Genomic DNA, 20,312 nt, shown 5'->3' with positions numbered 1-20,312 from the left:
ATTTGTTTTTGTTGATCTGAATAGATTTTTGGTGGAAATATACTTATCAGCTGTGTAGACATATTGTGAGTTTTAACCAGTGCTCAGTTTGTTGAATATGTAGGTAGATTTAAAATGTGCAGATTATAACTATACCTATAGCTAAATCTTTGTATAGCTGTGATTTATCTCTAATGGATAAGTTCTTAGAAGTAGGTCAGAAGTAGTATCTAACTTCAAGGCATTTACTAATTCATACTTCCCAGTTGCTCTTCAGAGAACCTCCAAGCATTTGAGTTTCTGCTGGATGACAGGAGTGGCCCTGACGAAGCACTAAGAACACAACGATCAGGAGGCCCAGCTGTGCTCTCTGTTTAGAACACAGACGTGAAGCACACTGTGACAAAAATGTTGCCCAGAGAAATAAGTTCAAAGTACAGCACAGGAGAGGTGACTGCGTTTTGGAACTTTTTTCATTGTAAATAAACCCACCTCTGTTTTCTCGGAACATTTCCTCAGTTTTCTTACCTTAATGGAAACCTGGCTTTCCCTGAGGCCAACATTTCTTTTGCTGCCTCTCAAGGTGGGACTGTTCATTCTTCTACCTGTTTAATCTCTCTCATAGCTCTCTTCCTACACCTTAGGCCACCTGTACCTGTCCTTAGATTCTTTCCTGGCCTGTTTTTCTCTGTATGTCCCTCAAATGTTGGTGTTCCCTTTAGCCTTCATTTTCGTCCCTTATCCAGTCTGTGTGACTCCCTCATGCCTTTCTTGTGGCTTCAGTGGCTTCCGCATATTCCCCTCTGGACCACCTCTATCTCCTGAGTTTCCGCTCAGCTGCCCAGTTGGACACCTTTACTTGGTTATTTTGCAAACACCACACATTCGACAGGTACAAAACTTAATTCGTCATTTTACCCCAGCACTGCGCTTTCTCCTGTTCTCTGGATCTATTTGTGGCATTACCAGTTTCTACTAGTTACCTAGAAACCCGACACCTAAGCCTTGACTCTCGCTTCTTTGCCTTTTTACCATTTCCCTCTGCTTCCCTCTCTCTCTTCCTTCAGGGAATATCATTTCTCTGCCTCTATCTTTTTAGCCTCTCTTTTTGCTCTCAAGTCCTGCTCTGAAGTCTCTCAATCCCTCTTTGTCCCCCTTCTTTTTCTCCCATTATTTTTCCTAGCTCTTGATCTTTTGCTTATTTTTTCCATTTCTTTTTCCACTTCCTTCCTAATTTAGTCCCTCTGCGTTCCCTGTCCTCAGATTCTTCTTAGCCCTCACTGCCCAGGTATGAGTCTCGGTCATGGCCCTGCTTTTCCTCCTTTAGAGAATTTGTGTTTACATGGGACAGCTTGAGGCCAGAGTACCATTTCTGAAGTGTGGGGCAGGAAGTAACAATACTTTTACACTAGAAGCCAGTTCCCTGTTCCTTCCTTTCCCTTCTACACCAAGAGGCGGGCCTATATATGTCTTCTGAGCATACATGGGGTTCCCAAAAGACAGCTCTGGAGTGCCTTGAGAGCCACAGTTAATATGTGGTTCACGAAACACCTCCAGAAAACCTCAAACTCGACAAAAGGGATCTGAATGGTCAGGTATAAGGGCTTTAAAGGAATATCAGATAGGGAGCATCAGCCCTTCTTGGTATGTTTAATGGTGCTCTTTTTCCCAGCCTTCTTGAGATTTGGTTCATCTTTACCTTTGATCACAGTTGTAGCCTTGAGTAGCATGACTAATCATTCCAGGAGGCAATTGAGTTGAATAAAGAATGTTTTGAACTCCTAAGTTGTTCTATTAATGACAGCAGCTCAGAAAGAAATCAAGGATCTATAAATAATGGCAGATTAGCACCCTGAACAGAATGTCAGGAATTAAATAGACAACTTGTTCTTATGGATGGATTTTTGGAGCTGGAATATATTGTTCCTTTATTGACCTAGAAGAAAAGAGAAAAACCAAAAGGGTACGTGACAATTTAAGGCAGGAATAATCTTTGTACTTATATGTTGTTTAATTTTTGGTAAAGTAAGTTGGGTAGAATCTCAAACTATAATAATTCACTTTGCTTTGTTTTTTGAAGGGACATAAAGGATATGTTGTTTGCCCTTCTGCAGTGATCAGATGGTTATTGCTTCCAGGGAATGAACAGATACTCAAAATTATTAAGTAATTACACAATTTATAGTTTACCTAAATATATTTTATATTGAAAATTTGGTTCTGGTGAAAGGTTCTATGGCTATCTATTGGTATATTAAAAATTATCCTAACTTAAAATGACAGGTGTTTTCTATCTCAGAGTTTCTGTAGGTCAAGATGTCAGGGGCAGCTTAGTTGGTTGGTTCTGTCTCAGTTTCTCTTGTAATTGCAGTCAGATGTCAACCAGGGCCCTGGCTGGTTGGCTCAGTGGTAGAGTGTCAGCCTGGCGTATAGTTGTCCTGTTTTCAATTCCTGGTCAGGGCACACAGGAGTAGCAGCCATCTGCCTCTCCACCCCTCCCCCTTCTTCTCTCTCTCTCTCTCCCCTACAGGCATGGCTCAGTTGGAACAAGTTGGCCCAAGGCGCTGAGGATGGTTCCATGGCCTCACCTCAGGTGCTAGAATTGCTTGGTTGCCAAGCAACAGAGCAACTGTCCCAGATGGGCAGAGCAGTGCCTGGTAGGGGGCTTGCTGGGTGGATCCCACTTGTGGGGTATGTGGGAGTCTGTCTCTCTGCCTCCCCACTTCTTACTTAAGAAAAAAATTTTTTTAAAAAGTCAACCAAGCCTGACCTGTGGTGGCGCAGTGGATAAAGCATCGACCTGGAACGCTGAGGTCGCCGGTTCAAAACCCTAGGCTTGCCTGGTCAAGGCACATATGGGAGTTGATGCTTCTTGCTCCTCCCTTCCCCTTCTCTCTCTCTCTCTCTCCTCTCTAAAAAAAAAATTAATAAAAGAAAAAATTAAATGTTAAAAAGTCAACCAGGACTGAAGTCAATGGAAGACATAGCTGGTACTGGAGGATCTGCTCTTAGGATGTCTCTCGTGGCTGCTAGCAGGAGGTCTCAGTTCCTCACCATTTGGTTTTCTTCACATAGGTCTGCTGGAATATCCCCCTGACATGGCAGCTGTCTTTCCCCAGAGTAAATGAATAGTCCAAGGGACAGGGCAAGAAGGAAGCAACAGTGCGTTTTATGATCTAATGACGTCACACACCATTACTCCTACTTGTTTCTGTTTGTTTGAAGCAAGTCACTAAGTCCAGCTCACGCTAATGGGGAAGAGAGAATTAAGCTCTCCTTCTTGCAAGGAGGGGTATCAAAGAATTTGTTGAAACACTCACAGGCTTGTTTGACTCATTTATACTTCTTATGATTGGAGGTAGTATAGCTTTGTAGTTAAGAGCATGGACTCGGGCGCCTAACTGCCTTGATTTGATTCTGGTTTTTTACTGCTTATGGATTGTGTGATTTAGCATGAGTTACTTAACTTATCAGAACCTCATCTCCCTCATCTATACAAAGAGGAAAACAATAACACATACCTCATAAGGGTTTAGGCAAAGTAAATTAATATGAGTAAAGGATGTAGAACAGTGGCTAATACATATAGAATGCTCTCAATAAAAAGTAGGTTATAGTGTCATTGTTATAGTTCCAGCGACAATGTAGCTTAATTTGTTTCTCACTTTATTTCTATGTAATCTAAAGAGTTGCTTGGTCTAATGGATGTCACCTAATATAGCGTTTCTGTTCATCTTGCAAGTTCTTTAGGAATACATGGATACATGGAAGGAGGAAAGTGAGCTGAGGACCCTCAGTGTAGAGTCCACCTGTAGTAAGTTAGCCTATGAGCACTTTAGCTTCATAATGAGACACCATGAAAAAAGTGTAACCTTCTCCACCCTGAAACTAACCTGGAAAGGACTTTCTCCTCACCTTACAGGAACTTGCTCTGGGATGTGTGATCTCTATTTATTATTTTTAAGGTTCATTCACATATTCAGCCCATACATATTTGTTAAATTTCGTTGTTAGAGTTCAAAGTAAAGTGATCCTTTGTAGTACTGTGAAGAGTCAAATAAAATAAATATTTCTTGGTTCTTGGAGTTTATCTCCTTTTGTATAACATTTTCATCTCATATCTATGGCTGATTTGCTTAGTTAAAATATGGTGCTAGCTGGAGATTTTCTTTTAAAATTGTAGGAAGAATGGAGTAATCTCAAATCCAACAATTAAAAAAAATGATTTATTAAAGGACAAGCAATTATTATGATAGTTAAATATGAGTAAATACTATGTTTATATCTGATAGATCTTGACCTGGCATTGATTACCACATTCCTGGCTCCAAAAAATGTTGGTTTGTTTGTTTTTCTTTTATTTTTTAAGTGAGAGGAGGGGAGATAATGAGACAGACTCCCACGTGTGCCCCGACCGGGATCTACCCAGCAGCTTCAGTCTGGAGCCAGTGCTTGAATCAACCAAGCTATTTTTAGCATCTGAGGCTGACACGCTAGGACCAACCAAGCTATCCTCAGGGCCCCTGGCTGACGTTCAAACCAATCAAGCTATTGGCTGCGGGAGGGGAAGAGAGAGAGAGAACAGGGAGGGAAACAGATGGTCGCTTCTCTTTTGTTCCCTGACCAGAATTGAACCTGGGACATCCATACACTGGCCCAGTGCTCTATCCACTAAGCAAACTGGCCAGGGCCTCCAAAAGAAATGTTTTTCAAAGAGACTCATGCCTGACCTGCGGTGGTGCAGTGGATAAGGCGTAGACCTGGAATGCTGACGTTGCTGGTTCGAAACCCCAGGCTTTCCTGATCAAGGCACCTACAAGAAGCAACTACAAATTGATGATTCTCACTCCTCACCCCTGCCTTTCTCCCTCTCTCTTTCTCTTCCCTCTCTCTAAAGTCAATAAATAAAATCATTTTTAAAATAAAAGACGCTCATGTATACCATATGTCAAAATTACAAAAGAAAGCAGATTGTTTTTGTTTTGTTTTAGACATAATATAATAGTGCTTTCTTTTTTTTTTTAAGGTGTCAACTCTGTTTTATAGATGATTCAGAAAATTGTTAACCAGAGGAATTGTTACACCAAATTTCCACCATATTCTTTCTTAATTTATGCCATTAGTCTTTATGGCTACAAAGTATAACTGAAATAGCTTCTTTTAAAAAGTGTTACCTAGTCCCGCACTCTGATATGTTTTGACCTCTTAAGTCCACCAAAATTTCCCTTCCGATTTTGGGTTTATTTTCTCAACTGTAAAAGAAAGAGTATGTAACAATGGCTGTACATGTCAGGATTTTGACTCTTATGCTTTAACAAAATAGGGGTTTCTTTTTCCCATATAATAAGAAGTCTTTCTACAATACTCTGCCATTACTGGTGTGTGACTTCTGTCTCAGTATCTATGGTCATATAGTTATAAGATAGCTGTGAGGAGTTACGTGGTGTCATGTCACATCCCAGGTGGAAAGTGGCTGCACAGCGAGGCTTTCCTGAAACTCTCAGGTTTTTTTTAATTGATCAGAACTGTGCCACATGGCTTCTTCCAATTCCAATGGGTTCCAAGGAAGCCAGTGTTTCAGCAGGATATACTGCTACCCCAAATGAGTTCCGGGCTCCGTCAGGGAGGATGCACAGGGAGTCAGCAAGTAGCAGTGGCTGCCACAGAGCATTGGATCCTATTGAGCATCCTATGAGTCCATCCACTTGGAAGAGAATATAGTGATACTAGCCCTGGCCAGATGGCTCGTTTGGGTAGAGCATGTCCCAGTACACAAGGGTTGCCAGTTCGGTACCTGGTCAGAGCACATATAGGAACAGGTCAGTGATTCTGTCTGTCTCTCTCTCTCTCCCCCCTCTTCCCTCTCTCCCCCGCCTTCTCTCTCAAAAATTGATTTTAAAAATTAAAAAAATACATAGTGATAATATAATACTTGATGTAAATAATTAATCTGCTTTATATTTTTTAAGTTGGATTTGAGAAGTAAAATCATTGACTGGTTTATCCTTAGGTAATATATCATACATGGTCATAAATCTCCTCCCCAGCAGTCTTCATTAATTGAAATTGTACCCAGTTTTAACAAAATTTGCAACATTAAATCAAATTGTTCTTTAAGTGAAAAAGCCTATTTTCTAAATTAACCTTATTTCTATATAACTTATAGAAAAATATAACATATATAGTAAAACTAACACATGCACATTGTAAAAAGGAAATTCAGCTAATATTGAAAAAGGAAAAGAAAAAAGTAATCTAATTACTCAAATAATTATTGTTACCATTTTTATATACATTTCTATGCATACAAAGTATTTGTATTTTAGGATTTAGGTAATAGATTTTGGGTTATTTATTAATATAGTTCAATGTGAATAAGTATCAACTGAGATGCCACTTGACATTAATTTGGAAAAGTTTGGATAAATAACTACATTCTAGCTTTCAAAGGGTAAATAAAAGTGCCCTGGGCAGGTGTCTCAGTGCATAAAGCATCACCTTGGCACACCAGGATTGTGGGTTTGTTCCCCGGTCGCGGCATGTATGAGAAGCAATCCATGAGTGCACAACTAAATGGAACTTGTAAGTGGAACAACAAGTTAATGCTTCTGTCTCTTTCTCTGTCTCAGTCAATCAATGGGGGGAAATTTTTAAAGTAAAAGTAACTATTTAATTTTCATTATTCAAAGCCATGTTTCTGGAAAAGTTTGGCATTAATAAATTCTTACTGTTCTTGATTTGTCTTGTAACAAAAAATAAAAGCTTTTGCTCTGAGCCTAGGATTTCCTTATTCCTTCCTGAAGCCATTTATTTATTTTGGGGGCTTGAAATATTATCAGAATAATAGCAAATGATTGATACGAAAATAGAATTTTTTTTGACAATGACCATTTAAAGTTCTGTGTAGGTTTGGGTCTTTTTGTACCTGAGCGTTCATCTGCCGATCATTTTTTCAAGCCGCAGATGTATTCCACCTCTCTAGTTAAATTTAGCTGAGGAATTGTTAGGTGCAGGTTGTAATTGCTCTTTCTCTTCTCTTCACTCTCCCAGCCTCTGCAGTCCTTTGACAAGCGTCACTCCTCCTGCCAGCAGTGTTTTCAGTGTGTGTCTTTTATGCGCTGTCGACAGGTCCTTTCCGTGTTCTGTGGCCTCCTACTCAGTGAATGCCGCCACCGCCCCCACCCGCGCATGAGCGCAGGGTGAGAAGATAGAGCTGGGCAAAGTCGTTGCCTTTTTCACATCTACTCTGTGAGCAGCCCTCAGTAGACCCTTCTTTTATCCTTCTTAGCTCTCTTACCTGCGGTAAGAGTCTAGTTGCCCCCAAATGGTTCTTGGTGCCTTGATTACTGGCTCAAGGATCAAATAACTATGCTTTTTAGATAAAAGGGAAAGTGAAAATACTGTTTTCCACTTAAATGCCACTTTAACGTTATTTATTGGACAAATAACATTATAAATATAACAATGGAATTTATTTAATAAAAAAGGGGGGATATGCCCCAAATTCTGCAGTTGTAGCCAACAGTTTTGTTTTTCTGTGTTTCTTTCCAGGCCTGTTCTATATGCATATGCAGTTTTTACTTTATTATAATCAGAGTGGCTATCCTTTGACGTCTTAAGTTTTTTCTTTTAATATAATTATTTTCCATTTTGTTCCATAATCTCTGTAGTGATACTCAAATGAGTTAATTTTTGAAATAGGTAATTCATTCACAAGGCACAAAATTGAAAAGCCATAATAGGGTATACAGCAAGAAGAAAGCCCCTGTCTCCCAGGTTCTCCAGCTACTACTTCCTGTCACCTTTTTTCAGATGTAACTGCTTTTCCTGATTCTTTGTGGCTTTGTATTTTTTTAGCTTGGTCCTTTTTCTTTATTTACCGTTTTTCAGAATAATGTATTGGTTTCCCAGAATCTTTTAGAGAAGACCAGTGAGAGCTTGTAGGGATTTTTCACCATGTGAATATTTTTTATTGTACAGAAGGTTCAGCGGTTGGTTTTTAATCAGGCAGCAGTTCCTCTCTGATCAGCCTGGCATCTCGCTGTGTCAGAGTGGCCTCAGCTGGCAGAGCTTCATTAAATCCAAAAGGAAAAAACAGTTTCAATTTTGAGGGAAAAAGTCCATTTCTGAGAACTATTAACATTAGTCTGTAATTTAAAACAAAATGAGGGCTAGTATTTTATGTTATTTTACATACCACTCTTCTCATACAGAACCAAAGATATAATTTTCCTCACTCGGGCCGGCACTTGACAGACACTGTGATGGCACTCTTGTGCTCGTGCGCGTGCTGTCTCCCCTCAAATGAGAAAAATCAGAGCATGTTCATGGGACAGTGAACGGTTTTGCTTCTTGTTTTATCATCATGAACTCATGAATTTTAACATATTTGATGTGATTCAATTCATTATAGCTCTTCTTTCTAATTCTCAAATTGGCCATCTTTGTACAGTGGGAACATCTTTAGGTTGTCTTCCAAGTTATTTTTTTTTCTCCTTTTCTAAGTGAGAGAAGGGGAGATAGATAGACAGACTTCTGCATGTGCCCTGACCAGACTTCACCCAGCAACCCCTATCTGGGGCCATGTTACAACCGAGCTATTTTTAGTGCCAGAAGTGGAGGCTCCATGGAGCCATCTTGAGCGCCCAGGGCCAGTATACTCAAACCAGAACCAATCAAGCCGTGGCTACAGGAGGAGAAGAGAGAAAAGGGAGGTGGGGTGGAGAAGCCACTGGTCACTTCTGTGTGACCTGACTGGGAATCGAACCTGGGACATCCACAAACCAGGCCGACACTTGATTACTGAGACAACCAGCTAGGGCCCCAAGTTCTTTTTAACAGGATCCCAGTCATCTTTTATAATGTCCTTGCTTTCTGGTATAAGTTATAGTCTCATCTTATAGTCACTGAAATTTTTTTAATTACTGTAAAATATCTCATTAAATTATATATCTACTTGCCTTCCTTAGTGGACAATGTTTAAGTTGTTCCCATTTTAAATATTATTAATAATTTTTCAACCAGTATCTTTGTTGATATATAAACTCTTTAGTCTTTGGTTTATGCCCTTGTGTACATTTTCCCATATAATTGCTAATTCAAAAAGTGATGAATATTATTTTAACTCTTAAAAATATTGCTAAATTGAATTGCAGGAGGATTGTGCCTGTTTGCAAAATATGAATGTGGTGGTTTTGATATAATGCCAACATTTACATATGCTGATTATTTTTAGTATTCATTAAGTTAATTATATAATATAGGTACTCTTACAGTTTTTGCTAATTATGAAATTGATTAATTCTATATGTTTATTAACTGTATGAAGTTCGTTTTTATATGAATTGTCTTTGCCTTTTGCTTAATTTCCTGTCAGGGTCCTCACTTTTTTTTTTTCCAGAGACAGAGAGTCGGAGAGAGGGCTAGATAGGGACAGACAGACAGGAACGGAGAGAGATGAGAAGCATCAATTCTTTGTTGTGGCACCTTAGTTCATTGATTGCTTTCTCATATGTGCCTTGACCACGGGCCTTCAGCAGACCAAGTAACCCCTTGCTCGAGCCAGAGACCTTGGGTCCAAGCTGGTGAGCTTTTGCTCAAACCAGATGAGCCCGTGCTCAAGCTGGCGACCTCGGGGTCTCGAACCTGGGTCTTCCGCATCCCAGTCCGACACTATCCACTGCGCCACCGTCTGGTCAGGCAGGGTCCTCACTTTTTTAAAGACAAAAAATTTGTGTTTTTTATATACTTTGAATGTTAACTTTTATCATATTGGTTTTATGTATTTTAATTATCTTCTAGTTATATATTGATCAATAATTAACCTTCTTCAAGACTTACCACCAGATTTTAAACAAATATTAATTTGCTGTATTCAGCTGTGTAAGCTTAGCAAGTCACTTCATATCTCCAGACCTTACTTTCCTCACCTATCAAATATTGGGTTGAACTTGATCTCTTTGATCTGTTCTAGGTCTAACAGTTAAGATTTTCTTAGCTGAAGATCCCCATATTTAAATAACCCTTGTGGTTCCTTGCCTTTTAAATAAAGACTCTTTCCCATGGAAACCTTTCACAACTATCTAGTAAAGTTAAACTTCATCTTCTTCAATTTTCCTTCCCTAGCCACATGATTTGGTACAGCTCTGATAAAGAACATGGTTTAATAAAAGTGTATTTCTTGGTTTGTGTAAGTGAAATCCTGCTATCGTTGATTAAGTCATAAGGGAATGACTATTCTCTCAACCTTGTCATTAGATCTTATATTATTTCAAGTGACCATTGGGGCAGGTTTGGCTTTTTGAAAAAGTTTTATGTAAAAGAATTTTCAGAAGTATATTGAGACAAACTTTAATAAGTTTTAAAATAGAGATACTAATAAAATGTGGTTTTTTAATCCAGTATCCATGGTACTTATATTGTTAATGTAAGTTAGCAAAAAGTGGCTATGAGTTCTACTATCAATTTTATTTGGCTCTGACAGTTTTACTAATTTTTTTTTTTTGATAACGTACTTTTTTTTTTTTTAACAGGGACAGAGAGAGTCAGAGAGAGAGAGAGATAGGGACAGACAGACAAGAACGAAGAGAGATGAGAAGCATCAATTATCAGTTTTTCATTGTGACACCTTAGTTGTTCATTGATTGCTTTCTCACATGTGCCTTGACCGCGGGCCTTCAGCAGACCGAGTAACCCCTTGCTTGAGCCAGCGACCTTGGGTTCAAGCTGGTGAGCTTTTTTTTTTCCTCAAGCCAGATGAGCCCGCTCTCAAGCTGGCGAACTTGGGGTCTCGAGCCTAGGTCCTCCGCATCCCAGTCCGACACTCTATCTACTGCGCCACCACCTGGTCAGACTAACATGGTACTTTTTAATTGAAATTTGCTGAGTAGAACTTTCTCAACCACAACAAAATGATAAATATGTGAGGTGATGGATGGGCTTTTTATGTATTTAATATATTTTTTATTGATTTTAATGCAGTGACATTGATAAATCAGGGTACGTATATTCAGAGAAAACATCTCCAGATTATTTTGACATTTGATTATGTTGCATACCCCTCACCCAAAGTCAAATTGTCTTTCGTCACCTTCTATCTGGTTTTCTTGGTGCCCCTCCCCTCCCCCACCCCCCTCTCTCCTTCCTCGCCCCCTCCCTCCCCTCCCCCCCATTACCATCACATTCTTAAGGAAAACTTATAGTGAAATATGTAGTGAACCATCTGTATTTCAAGGCTGTTATAAGCAGTCTGGTCTAACACCTGGAGTTCTATGAACAGTAAAAATAATTGGTTTGTAAATTAGCTGTTGGAATGCTAACTATAATATACAGGTTTGAGTGAATTTTCATGACTTACAATGGACTTACTGCATTCTCTTGGATAATAGTTCCTAATATTTTTTGTTTTTATCTTCAAAATGTGACACCCTTTTATATTATCTTCAGAAAGGTTGGAAATACATGTCATTTTTTTCATGTCTATATTTTGCTCTCATCAGAGATCAGACTTTCAGTAACCTTATTCTTAAAGAGTGGAGGCTCCAAAAGTAAACAAAGGCCTCTGGATAGTTTAAGACTCGAAAAGCTCATTCCATTCAGAGGCCTCCACTGAAGTCAATTTTTTGTGATTTTTTTTTCATGTAAGAAATTTAATTAAGTGGAAGATCAGACTGCTAGTGGCAGACATCTGACAGTTGGCCATCAGAAATAGTAAAAACAAAACAAAAATAACCACACACCAGAAAACTGGAAAAAATAAAGGACTCCAGCAAACCGGAAACTACTACTACAGTCAAAGCCATTAAATAGTATATATAAGGTCTACCGGAAAGTTCTGTCCGTTTCTGTCACAAGAAGTTTCAACACGTAAGCACATGTTTATTTGGCGCATGTGTGCCTCTCTATTTTTATCACTTAATGTATACATACTGACGTAGCAAATTAACTAAAACTAAGTTGATTCACGTTAGTCTTATGTGTGAAGCGATAGTGTACCCATGGCTACTGATAAAGTTCATTTACACCACTGTAATTTTTACGAATTTTAACAAGGAAGAAATGCTACAGAAGCATGTCTGTCGCATCCACCATATTCCCTGGACTTAGCACCCTCCGACTATCACTTGTTTTTGTCCTTACAAAATTTTTTGAAGGGCAGAAAATTCAAAAATGAAGAAGATATCAAACAAGCACTGGTTCAATTTTTCACATCAAAAGATAAAACATTTTCCAAAAATGGGATATACAAATTGGCCTCATGCTGGCAAGAAATCATTAATAATAATGGCAATTATATTATTTAATAAAGTTTATTGACGGTAAGAAAAATTTGTATTTTGTTTTATTCCAAAAACGGAGAGAACTTTCCGGTAGACCTTATATATAGAGTGCTCATGCTCACATTACAGTGTACAGAGATGTGTTGTAGAATTGGACACCGGAAACCTGTATAGTTAACTAGTGTCACCCTAATAAATTCAATAAAAAATAAAGCAAGTGAATGATAGAGATTTTATTTAATCTTTGAAATGATTCATATATTTAGTAAAGAAGGCTAACATTCCCCCCCCCCCCCCGAAAAAAAGATAATAATATAGAGTGCCTGGTTCTGTTTCTGTCATGGACACTGAATTATACAACTAGACTGTTTTCTCTCCTTATGTATTGGTGGTGAAGGAGCTCAAAAAAGTCTGAGGTCTGCCCAAACAAGGGCACAGGCCTTCTCTGCATTTACTTAGGTATTAATTTCTCCCATGGTTTCAAGATATTTTTCAACCCTTATTTTCCCCTTGCCCAACTTCCTACCTTACATTTTTAATATGTAGCTTTGTGTTTTCCCAGCTATTCCTAAGTTTCTCTAATGTCTATGGGGAGTTTAGTTCCACCCGAGAGGTTAGAGAGTAAAAGCGAGATAGCCTGCTATAAATGTGAAACACTAGAACAACCCCCCTTCCTTTTGTTTTAGTGTAAAAATGGATTCCCCGAAACGTTTTCTCAGGAAAAATCCATGAACATGCACTCTGTGTATATCCTGTGGCTTTGTCTCCTAAAGTATCTTCAGTTTAGTGAATAATAAGCATGAATGCACTTAGTAACACTGTACTTTTAGTACAAAGAAAATGCATTTCCATCTTACACAGCTTAGTACATCTTTTAGAAATGCCAACCTCAAGTAAATTCAGAGCTAATCATATAAAATCCCTAATTTTGCTATTGCTGTTAGTGTAGGACACATATTTTGGTCAGAACACAATAAAGTAAGTATGGTTATATAAAATATATTGAAAATTGTTTTCTTGGAGGGGGGAGACAGGAAGGTGTCAGGTGCTGGAACCCCAAGAGGTATGGCTAGTTTTCTGCATCTGGAAAAAAAAAAAGAATTGCCCCTTTGTCTATCCTTAAAGAAAGATGAAAAAGTTAATCATCTCCTTGAATCCCATGCTCCTACCGTCTCTTCCTTCTGGCCGGAAATGCTTTGCTTCCCTGAGTTTCGCTTGTACTCCAAGAGAAAATATTTAAGAAATTTTCTGTTTAAAATTGGACTTAGTTCAGACTCAGAATTTTCTTTTTGTGTGTGCCAAATGTTTAATTTCTTTCTAAGAATAATGATTTTATTAATTTTGAAGTTATAATTCATGCTTTTATAAGGAGCTCAAGCAGTGTGGGAAAGTACATAAAGTTTTTAAATGATTCCAAATTCAACCAGTAGAACTAATCTTCATTAGTATTAAACAAACCGCATTCCATAAGGAAGAAAAGGTAGATGGATGGAAGAATCAAGATCATTGCTCATAATATATTTGATATAAGCTGTTTTTCATTTTTTTTTTTTTTCCCTGAAGCTGGAAATGGGGAGAGACAGTTAGACAGAGTCCCGCATTCGCCCGACCAGGATCCACCCGGCACGCCCACCAGGGGCGATGCTCTGCCCACCAGGGGGCGATGCTCTGCCCCTCCGGGGCGTGGCTCTGCCCCAGAGCCACTCTAGCGCCGGGGCAGAGGCCAAGGAGCCATCCCCAGCGCCCGGGCCATCTTTGCTCCAGTGGAGCCTCAGCTGCGGGAGGGGAAGAGAGAGACAGAGAGGAAGGAGGCGGGGGGGGGGGTGGAGAAACAAATAGGCACTTCTCCTATGTGCCCTTGCCGGGAATCGAACCCGGGTCCCCCGCACGCCAGGCCGACGCTCTACCGCTGAGCCAACCGGCCAGGGCCAGCTGTTTTTCATTAAAGTCATTGGGTTTATAAAAAATAGATTATAAAGCCTTTTTTTTTGCCATGAGATATAACTTACTAAAAGGTCCCTTAAGTTAAAAAAAAAGGTTATGAAAATTTTTGGTTAGAATTACATTTAGCTATATTTCAGTTTTAGGCAATTCCCTTAATTCTAGTAAGGAAATTAGTATTCTCACTTCTCCTTATGTCTTTTCTTCCCTGACTCCCTTTTCAAAATTGTGTTATTAATTTATTACTGTGGGGCCTGACCTGTGGTGGCGCAGTGGATAAAGCGTCGACCTGGAAATGCTGAGGTCACTGGTTCGAAACCCTAGGCTTGCCTGGTCAAGGCACATATGGGAGTTGATGCTTCCAGCTCCTCCCCCCTTCTCTCTCTCTGTCTCTCTTTCCTCTCTCTCCCTCTCTGTCTCTCTCCTCTCTAAAAATGAATAAATTTAAAAATAAATAAATAATTTATTACTGTGGTGTATACGCATTTACACTGTTCTGTGACCATATTTACCGTCATTGTTAACTCTTAGCAATATATTTGAATGGATTCATTGTCTACTCTGGTCCCTTTCACCATGACTTCTCTATTCCTAAAAATCCTTATTTTGATTTATCTCTTGTTTGACTGAATTTTTGACAGCATATGTCTCAAAGGTCAGGCTCATAAGCATTATTTGAGAAGCTCTTTCGTTTAGTGACATTTACCTTTTCCCATTACATAGAATGCTATCTTGGCTGGCTATAATATTCTTGAACGCTCTTTCCTTTGACCTCTGTAGTGTTGCTTCATTATCTTCTGACATTGGATGTTGCTGTGGAGAAGCCTAAAGCCAGGCTGATTTTCTTAATACTTTGTAGGGAACTGTTTGTTTGTTTGTTTGTTTGTTTTATTGTCTGGATCCATGAAGTGTTTTTGTAAGCAAGAAATTTTTCAGTCTTACACATTTACTATCACTTGTTTTCTGGAACAAAGTGTATTTTTTCAGTACAAACTGATTTTTAATTTTGTTTTTAAGATTTTGTTTATTGATTTTACAGAGGAGGAGGGGGAGTGAGAATTATCAATTCATAGTTGTTTCACTTTAGTTGTTCATTGGTTGCTTATCATATGTGCCTTGACTGGGTAAGCCAGGGTTTTGCACCAGCAACCTCAGTGTTCCAGGTTGACGATATCTGCTCTGCCACCACAGGCCAGGCAAGTTCTTTCATTCCTTGGACTATATATACCCTTAAATGTATTTTCTGTTCCATGTATTGGGTTCTCTGTTGTGGGAGAACATTTATCTTGGTGTTGGACTGACTTTATTTTCCCTAGTTAAATTTTCTTCCTTCCAGTTGCTTTGATAACTGACTTCCCCCTAGATATAATGTGTACCTTTTTTCTCGCATTGTTTGTATGCTCGCCATTTCTTTTCATCTTGCTAAAGTGTGAGCAGTCTTGTCCAGCCATTTTATTTTCCTCTGATATATATGTGACTGCATTTCCACAGTATTGATGATTTAATTGTTTTCCTCTGTGAGCTATACAGTTTAAGGATTGGAATCTTCCTGTTTTATATATTTTCCTACACACTGAAAGCATGTGGGTAGGGCTTGGGAGAATGCATAGATATTAAAACATAAAGCTTCAATAATAAAACAATGTATATATGTATTGATATAAAAAGATCTTTGGGATATTTTTTAGGGAGAAAAGCAAGCGGTAGAGCAATGTGTATAAAATGCTATTATATAAAAGTTGGGGAAAATGTGTATAAATGTATCTTTATATATTCACTTACATATTTCTGTTATATACCAAAAATATATAGCTAGAATGATAGAATGATAGACAAAGAATGAATAATTAGTTACCTGTGGGAAAGGCACCTGAGTGAGTGGTCGGAGGTTGGGATTGGGGCAGGGGAGACTATTCTCTCTTTATACTTTTTAAATTTTGAACACTGTGAATGAATTACTTACTAAAAACATGCGAGCTCTTCCTTCTCTTCTGAGATTTAATTGCTCCATCCCGGATTCCACAGCCGTGTAGGAAATATACCTTGTTTCCATAGGGAATTCTGTATCAGTCCTCCAGCGCGGTGTGCAGCCTGAAACCTTGGCGTTGATGAGGTGCCTCCTGGTTAGTCACGTCTCCTCAGACTCCATGTCTGTCACACTCCAGTCAGAAATTTATATTTCTCTCCAAATCTCGTCCTATTAGTGAAAATTCTCAGGATTTTACTGATTCACTTCGGGGCACGGAGGTAGAGGAAGCGGTGTGCTTTTGGTTAACACTTTTAAATATATGTGTCATAAAATTGTACCCCATTTCATTTTGGTTGCTGCTGGTGATTTTTGTTGTTACTTAATTTTATGACGTTTATTTCAGTGGCTCTGGTATTTGGATAGGGATGCTGGTTTCACTTGCCGTCATTTAGTTGAATTTCTGGCACCAACTTTGTGTCTCCTGCCTCGCTTTGGTCTGGTCTCCATTACCCATTATGTCGTGCTGGCTGGCTCCTTCGCTAGTTGCGGGCTCCATGTGAACACTATCCTGCTCTGCTCCCACCTGCGTTGCCTTTCCTATACCTAGCTCTCACCCTGGTCTGTTATAGAGATAGCCGGTCTCCCAGCCCCACTCTCTCGGCCCCCGTGAGGGCTGCCCCAGGAAGGGAGGGTTTCCAGTGCTGCCCAGCTGTATAAGGTAGAACTGGTCATTGATTTCTTATTTCCCTAGAACCAGAGTGGGCTGAAGGCTCCCAAGCCAGTTCTACTTGATACAGCTTTTGCTACACACACACACACACACACACACACACGCCTGTGTTTCTTTTCCCTGCTAATATTTTGCTTCAGAAGTTTGCCCTTTCGGTATAAATTTCCATAATTGTCAAGTTATAATCTTGCATTGCCAAAGACTTACACTGCTGACAGAGATACGTTTCTGAAACCGAGAGGTAATCATGCCATTCCCTATTTATAAATGTTTAGAAGCCTTGTACCATCTTGAGGGGAAAGTCCTAAAAATAAGAGCTATCCCAAAGCAAGTCAGTTACAGCCTAAGAGCATGAGTTCCTGAAGGCAGGGACACTGTATCCTTCCCCGTCATAGCCCAGCACAGAGAACAATACCTGGGATGGCATGGAGCAGGTACTCCAAAAATATTTTTTGAATTAAATTAATAAATAATAGATGTCTAGTAAATAACTTTTTAAAAGATTTTTATTCATTTTAGAGAGGAGAGAGAGAAAGAGAAGTGGAAGAAGGGGGGGGAGCAGGAAGCATCAACTCCTATATGAGCCTTGACCAGGCAAGTCCAGGGTTTCAAACTGGCAACCTCAGCGTTCCAAGTCGACGCTCCATCCACTGTGCGACCACAGACCAGGCACCTAGTAAATCCACCTAGTAAATCATTTTCAAATGATTTTTGATATATAGCTCACTGATAAGATTGCAAAATCTCTTTTTCTTGCCTTAAACCAAAATTTTAAGTAATTAACAACAATAAAAACCCTGCAGGGTACTTAAATATGCTATATTATTGTGTTCAAAAAGGGGTAATGGCATAATAAATGCAAACAGAGTAGGAGTGCCTGTAAGAAGTCTAGAGAAGAAGGAGAATCTGTTCTGTCTGCTCTGTCTAGCCTCCTCCTCGTGTGAGGATTTGTGGTAACTTATACACACAAAATATAATAATTTAGTACACTTCCCATTTGGCTTTAAATTTTCTGACTACCAAGTTGAAAAAAAAAAAGGACAGCTGAGTTATATAATTCCTTTCATTGGCGAGGAGCAAATAATTCCTAACATTGAGTTCTAAAACAAACTTCCCACTGGGGACTTTATACAGTGAGAATTGAGTGCTAGGGTGGATATTATGCTGCATACCATTTCTACAGCAAATAAGATAATTTTTTACAGTTTCTTATGAAATCCACCTGATAGTAGCAATAAACCCAACTCAATGATGTCAGTTCTGTTTAGAGCTAAGATAATATGGTCCATCTATGTGGCCTTCTGTTGTTCGTCTGGTTTGACTCCAAGGATAAACTTAGAGCTCCTGTCCTTCAGATGGTCTTTCTTATATAAGGGTTTTTTTTTTTCTGCTGGCCTTTTGACTGGCCCAGTAGAGCAAGCATTTTGAGATTGGGCTATCAAGCTAGGGGCCTAAGCTGCTGTTTTCTGGGTGACTGGTTGAGATAGATTCATATGCAATAGAAACTAAGTGAGAGTTGGTATGAATGATGATATCATTTGGGGAAAACTCAGTTGCCTAACCAGGCAGGTTCCCTAAATAGGGAACACACGAGCACCTGCAGGCAAAGCCAGAAACATCACTGCATCTCAAGCAAATTGGAAAACATTAATCAGCTTTGCATTCCCTAACATAAGTGTTAAACTACTGGCTCTTTATTCCCTAATTTATTAAGAATTAAATTTATGATGGAAGGTATATTAAAGCAACCATGCTTATATATTGCTGGTGGGAGTATATATTGATACAAACTTTTTGGAAAGCAATTTGACAATATATTTCAAGAGCCTTCAAGGAATTCATACCATTTGATATAGTAGTTCTACTTCTAGAACTGTTGCAAGGAAATAATTTTTTTTTTTTTTTTTACAGAGACTGAGAGAGTCAGAGTGGGATAGATAGGGACACAGACAGGCAGGAATGGAGAAAGATGAGAAGCATCAATCATTAGTTTTTCATTGCTACACCTTAGTTGTTCATTGATTGCTTTCTCATATGTGCCTTGACCATGGGGCTACAGCAGACTGAGTAACCCCTTGCTCGAGCCAGCGACCTTGGGTCCAAGATGGTGAGTTGTGCTCAAACCAGATGAGCCCGTGCTCAAGCTAGCAACTTCGGGGTCTCGAACCTGGGTTCTCCGCATCCCAGTCTGACGCTCTATCCACTGTGCCACCACCTGGTCAGGCAGAAATAATTCTTAAAGAAAAGAAAAAGGTATAAGCCTTAAAAATATATAAATATTATTTCTAATTCTTCATTACTTCATTTATAGTATCAAGAAATTGGAACAATTTTTAAATGTCTCTCAGAAGGAAAACAGATAAATGTATTCCACTCAAAGGAGTATGCCTCGAGTTAAAATATTTTGAAGACTGTGTTTTAAGATAGAAAATTTCTGAAATAGTTAATTAAAAAGCAAACTACAGAGGGTGAACAATAGAAGTTGGACTCTTTAAATATTATACTTAAGAATTAATATCATTAAAATGTACATACTACACAAAGCAGTCTACATAGTCAATGCAGTCCCTATGAAAATACCAATAGGATTTTCTTTTCAGAACTAGAACAAATAATCCTAAAAATTATATGGAACTGCAGAAGATCCTGAACAGCCACAGCAGTCTTGAGAAAGAACACAGTTGAATGTATCATACTCCCTGATTTCAAACTATATTACAAATCTATGATTAAAACAGTACAGCATTTGGCTCAGTGGTAGAGCGTTGGCCTGGCGTGCAGAAGTCCCGGGTTCGATTCCCAGCCAGGGCACACAGGAGAAGCGCCCATCTGCTTCTCCACCCCTCCCCCTCTCCTTCCTCTCTGTCTCTCTCTTCCCCTCCTGCAGCCGAGGCTCCACTGGAGCAAAGATGGCCCGGGCGCTGGGCATGGCTCCTTGGCCTCTGGCCCAGGCGCTAGAGTGGCTCTGGTTGCAACAGAGTGATGCCCCAGAGGGGCAGAGCATCGCCCCCTGGTGGGCAGAGCGTCGCCCCCTAGTGGGCGTGCTGGGTGGATCCCGGTCAGGCGCATGCGGGAGTCTGTCTAACTGTCTTTCCCCGTTTCCAGCTTCAGAAAAATACAAAAAACAAACAAACAAACAAAAAAACAAACAAACAAAAAAAACCAGTACAGCACTATAGAGTGTCAGCCTGGCATGTGGAAGTCCTGGGTTCAATTCCTGGCCTGGGCACACAGGAGAAGCGCCCATCTGCTTCTTCACCCTTCCCCTTCTCCTTTCTCTCTATCTCTCTCTTCTCCTCCCGCAGCCAAGGCTTCATTGGAGCAAAGTTGGCTCGGGTGCTGAGGATGGCTCCATGGCCTCCGCCTCAGGTGCTAGAATGGCTCTGGTTGCAACCGAGCAACACCCGAGATGGGC

At 39.6% G+C, this 20,312-nt stretch overlaps 1 protein-coding gene across 1 annotated transcript in view; it reads left to right on the top strand.

Moving 5' to 3' along the window:
* Nucleotides 1-20,312, top strand: part of HACD2 (3-hydroxyacyl-CoA dehydratase 2) — a 111,135-nt gene that overhangs the window by 44,838 nt on the left and 45,985 nt on the right. The window lies entirely within an intron of this gene.

This window comes from Saccopteryx leptura, chromosome 8 (genome assembly GCF_036850995.1).
Source record: "Saccopteryx leptura isolate mSacLep1 chromosome 8, mSacLep1_pri_phased_curated, whole genome shotgun sequence".
Taxonomy (NCBI): Eukaryota; Metazoa; Chordata; class Mammalia; order Chiroptera; family Emballonuridae; genus Saccopteryx; species Saccopteryx leptura.
This window is presented reverse-complemented; position numbering and strand designations above follow the sequence as displayed.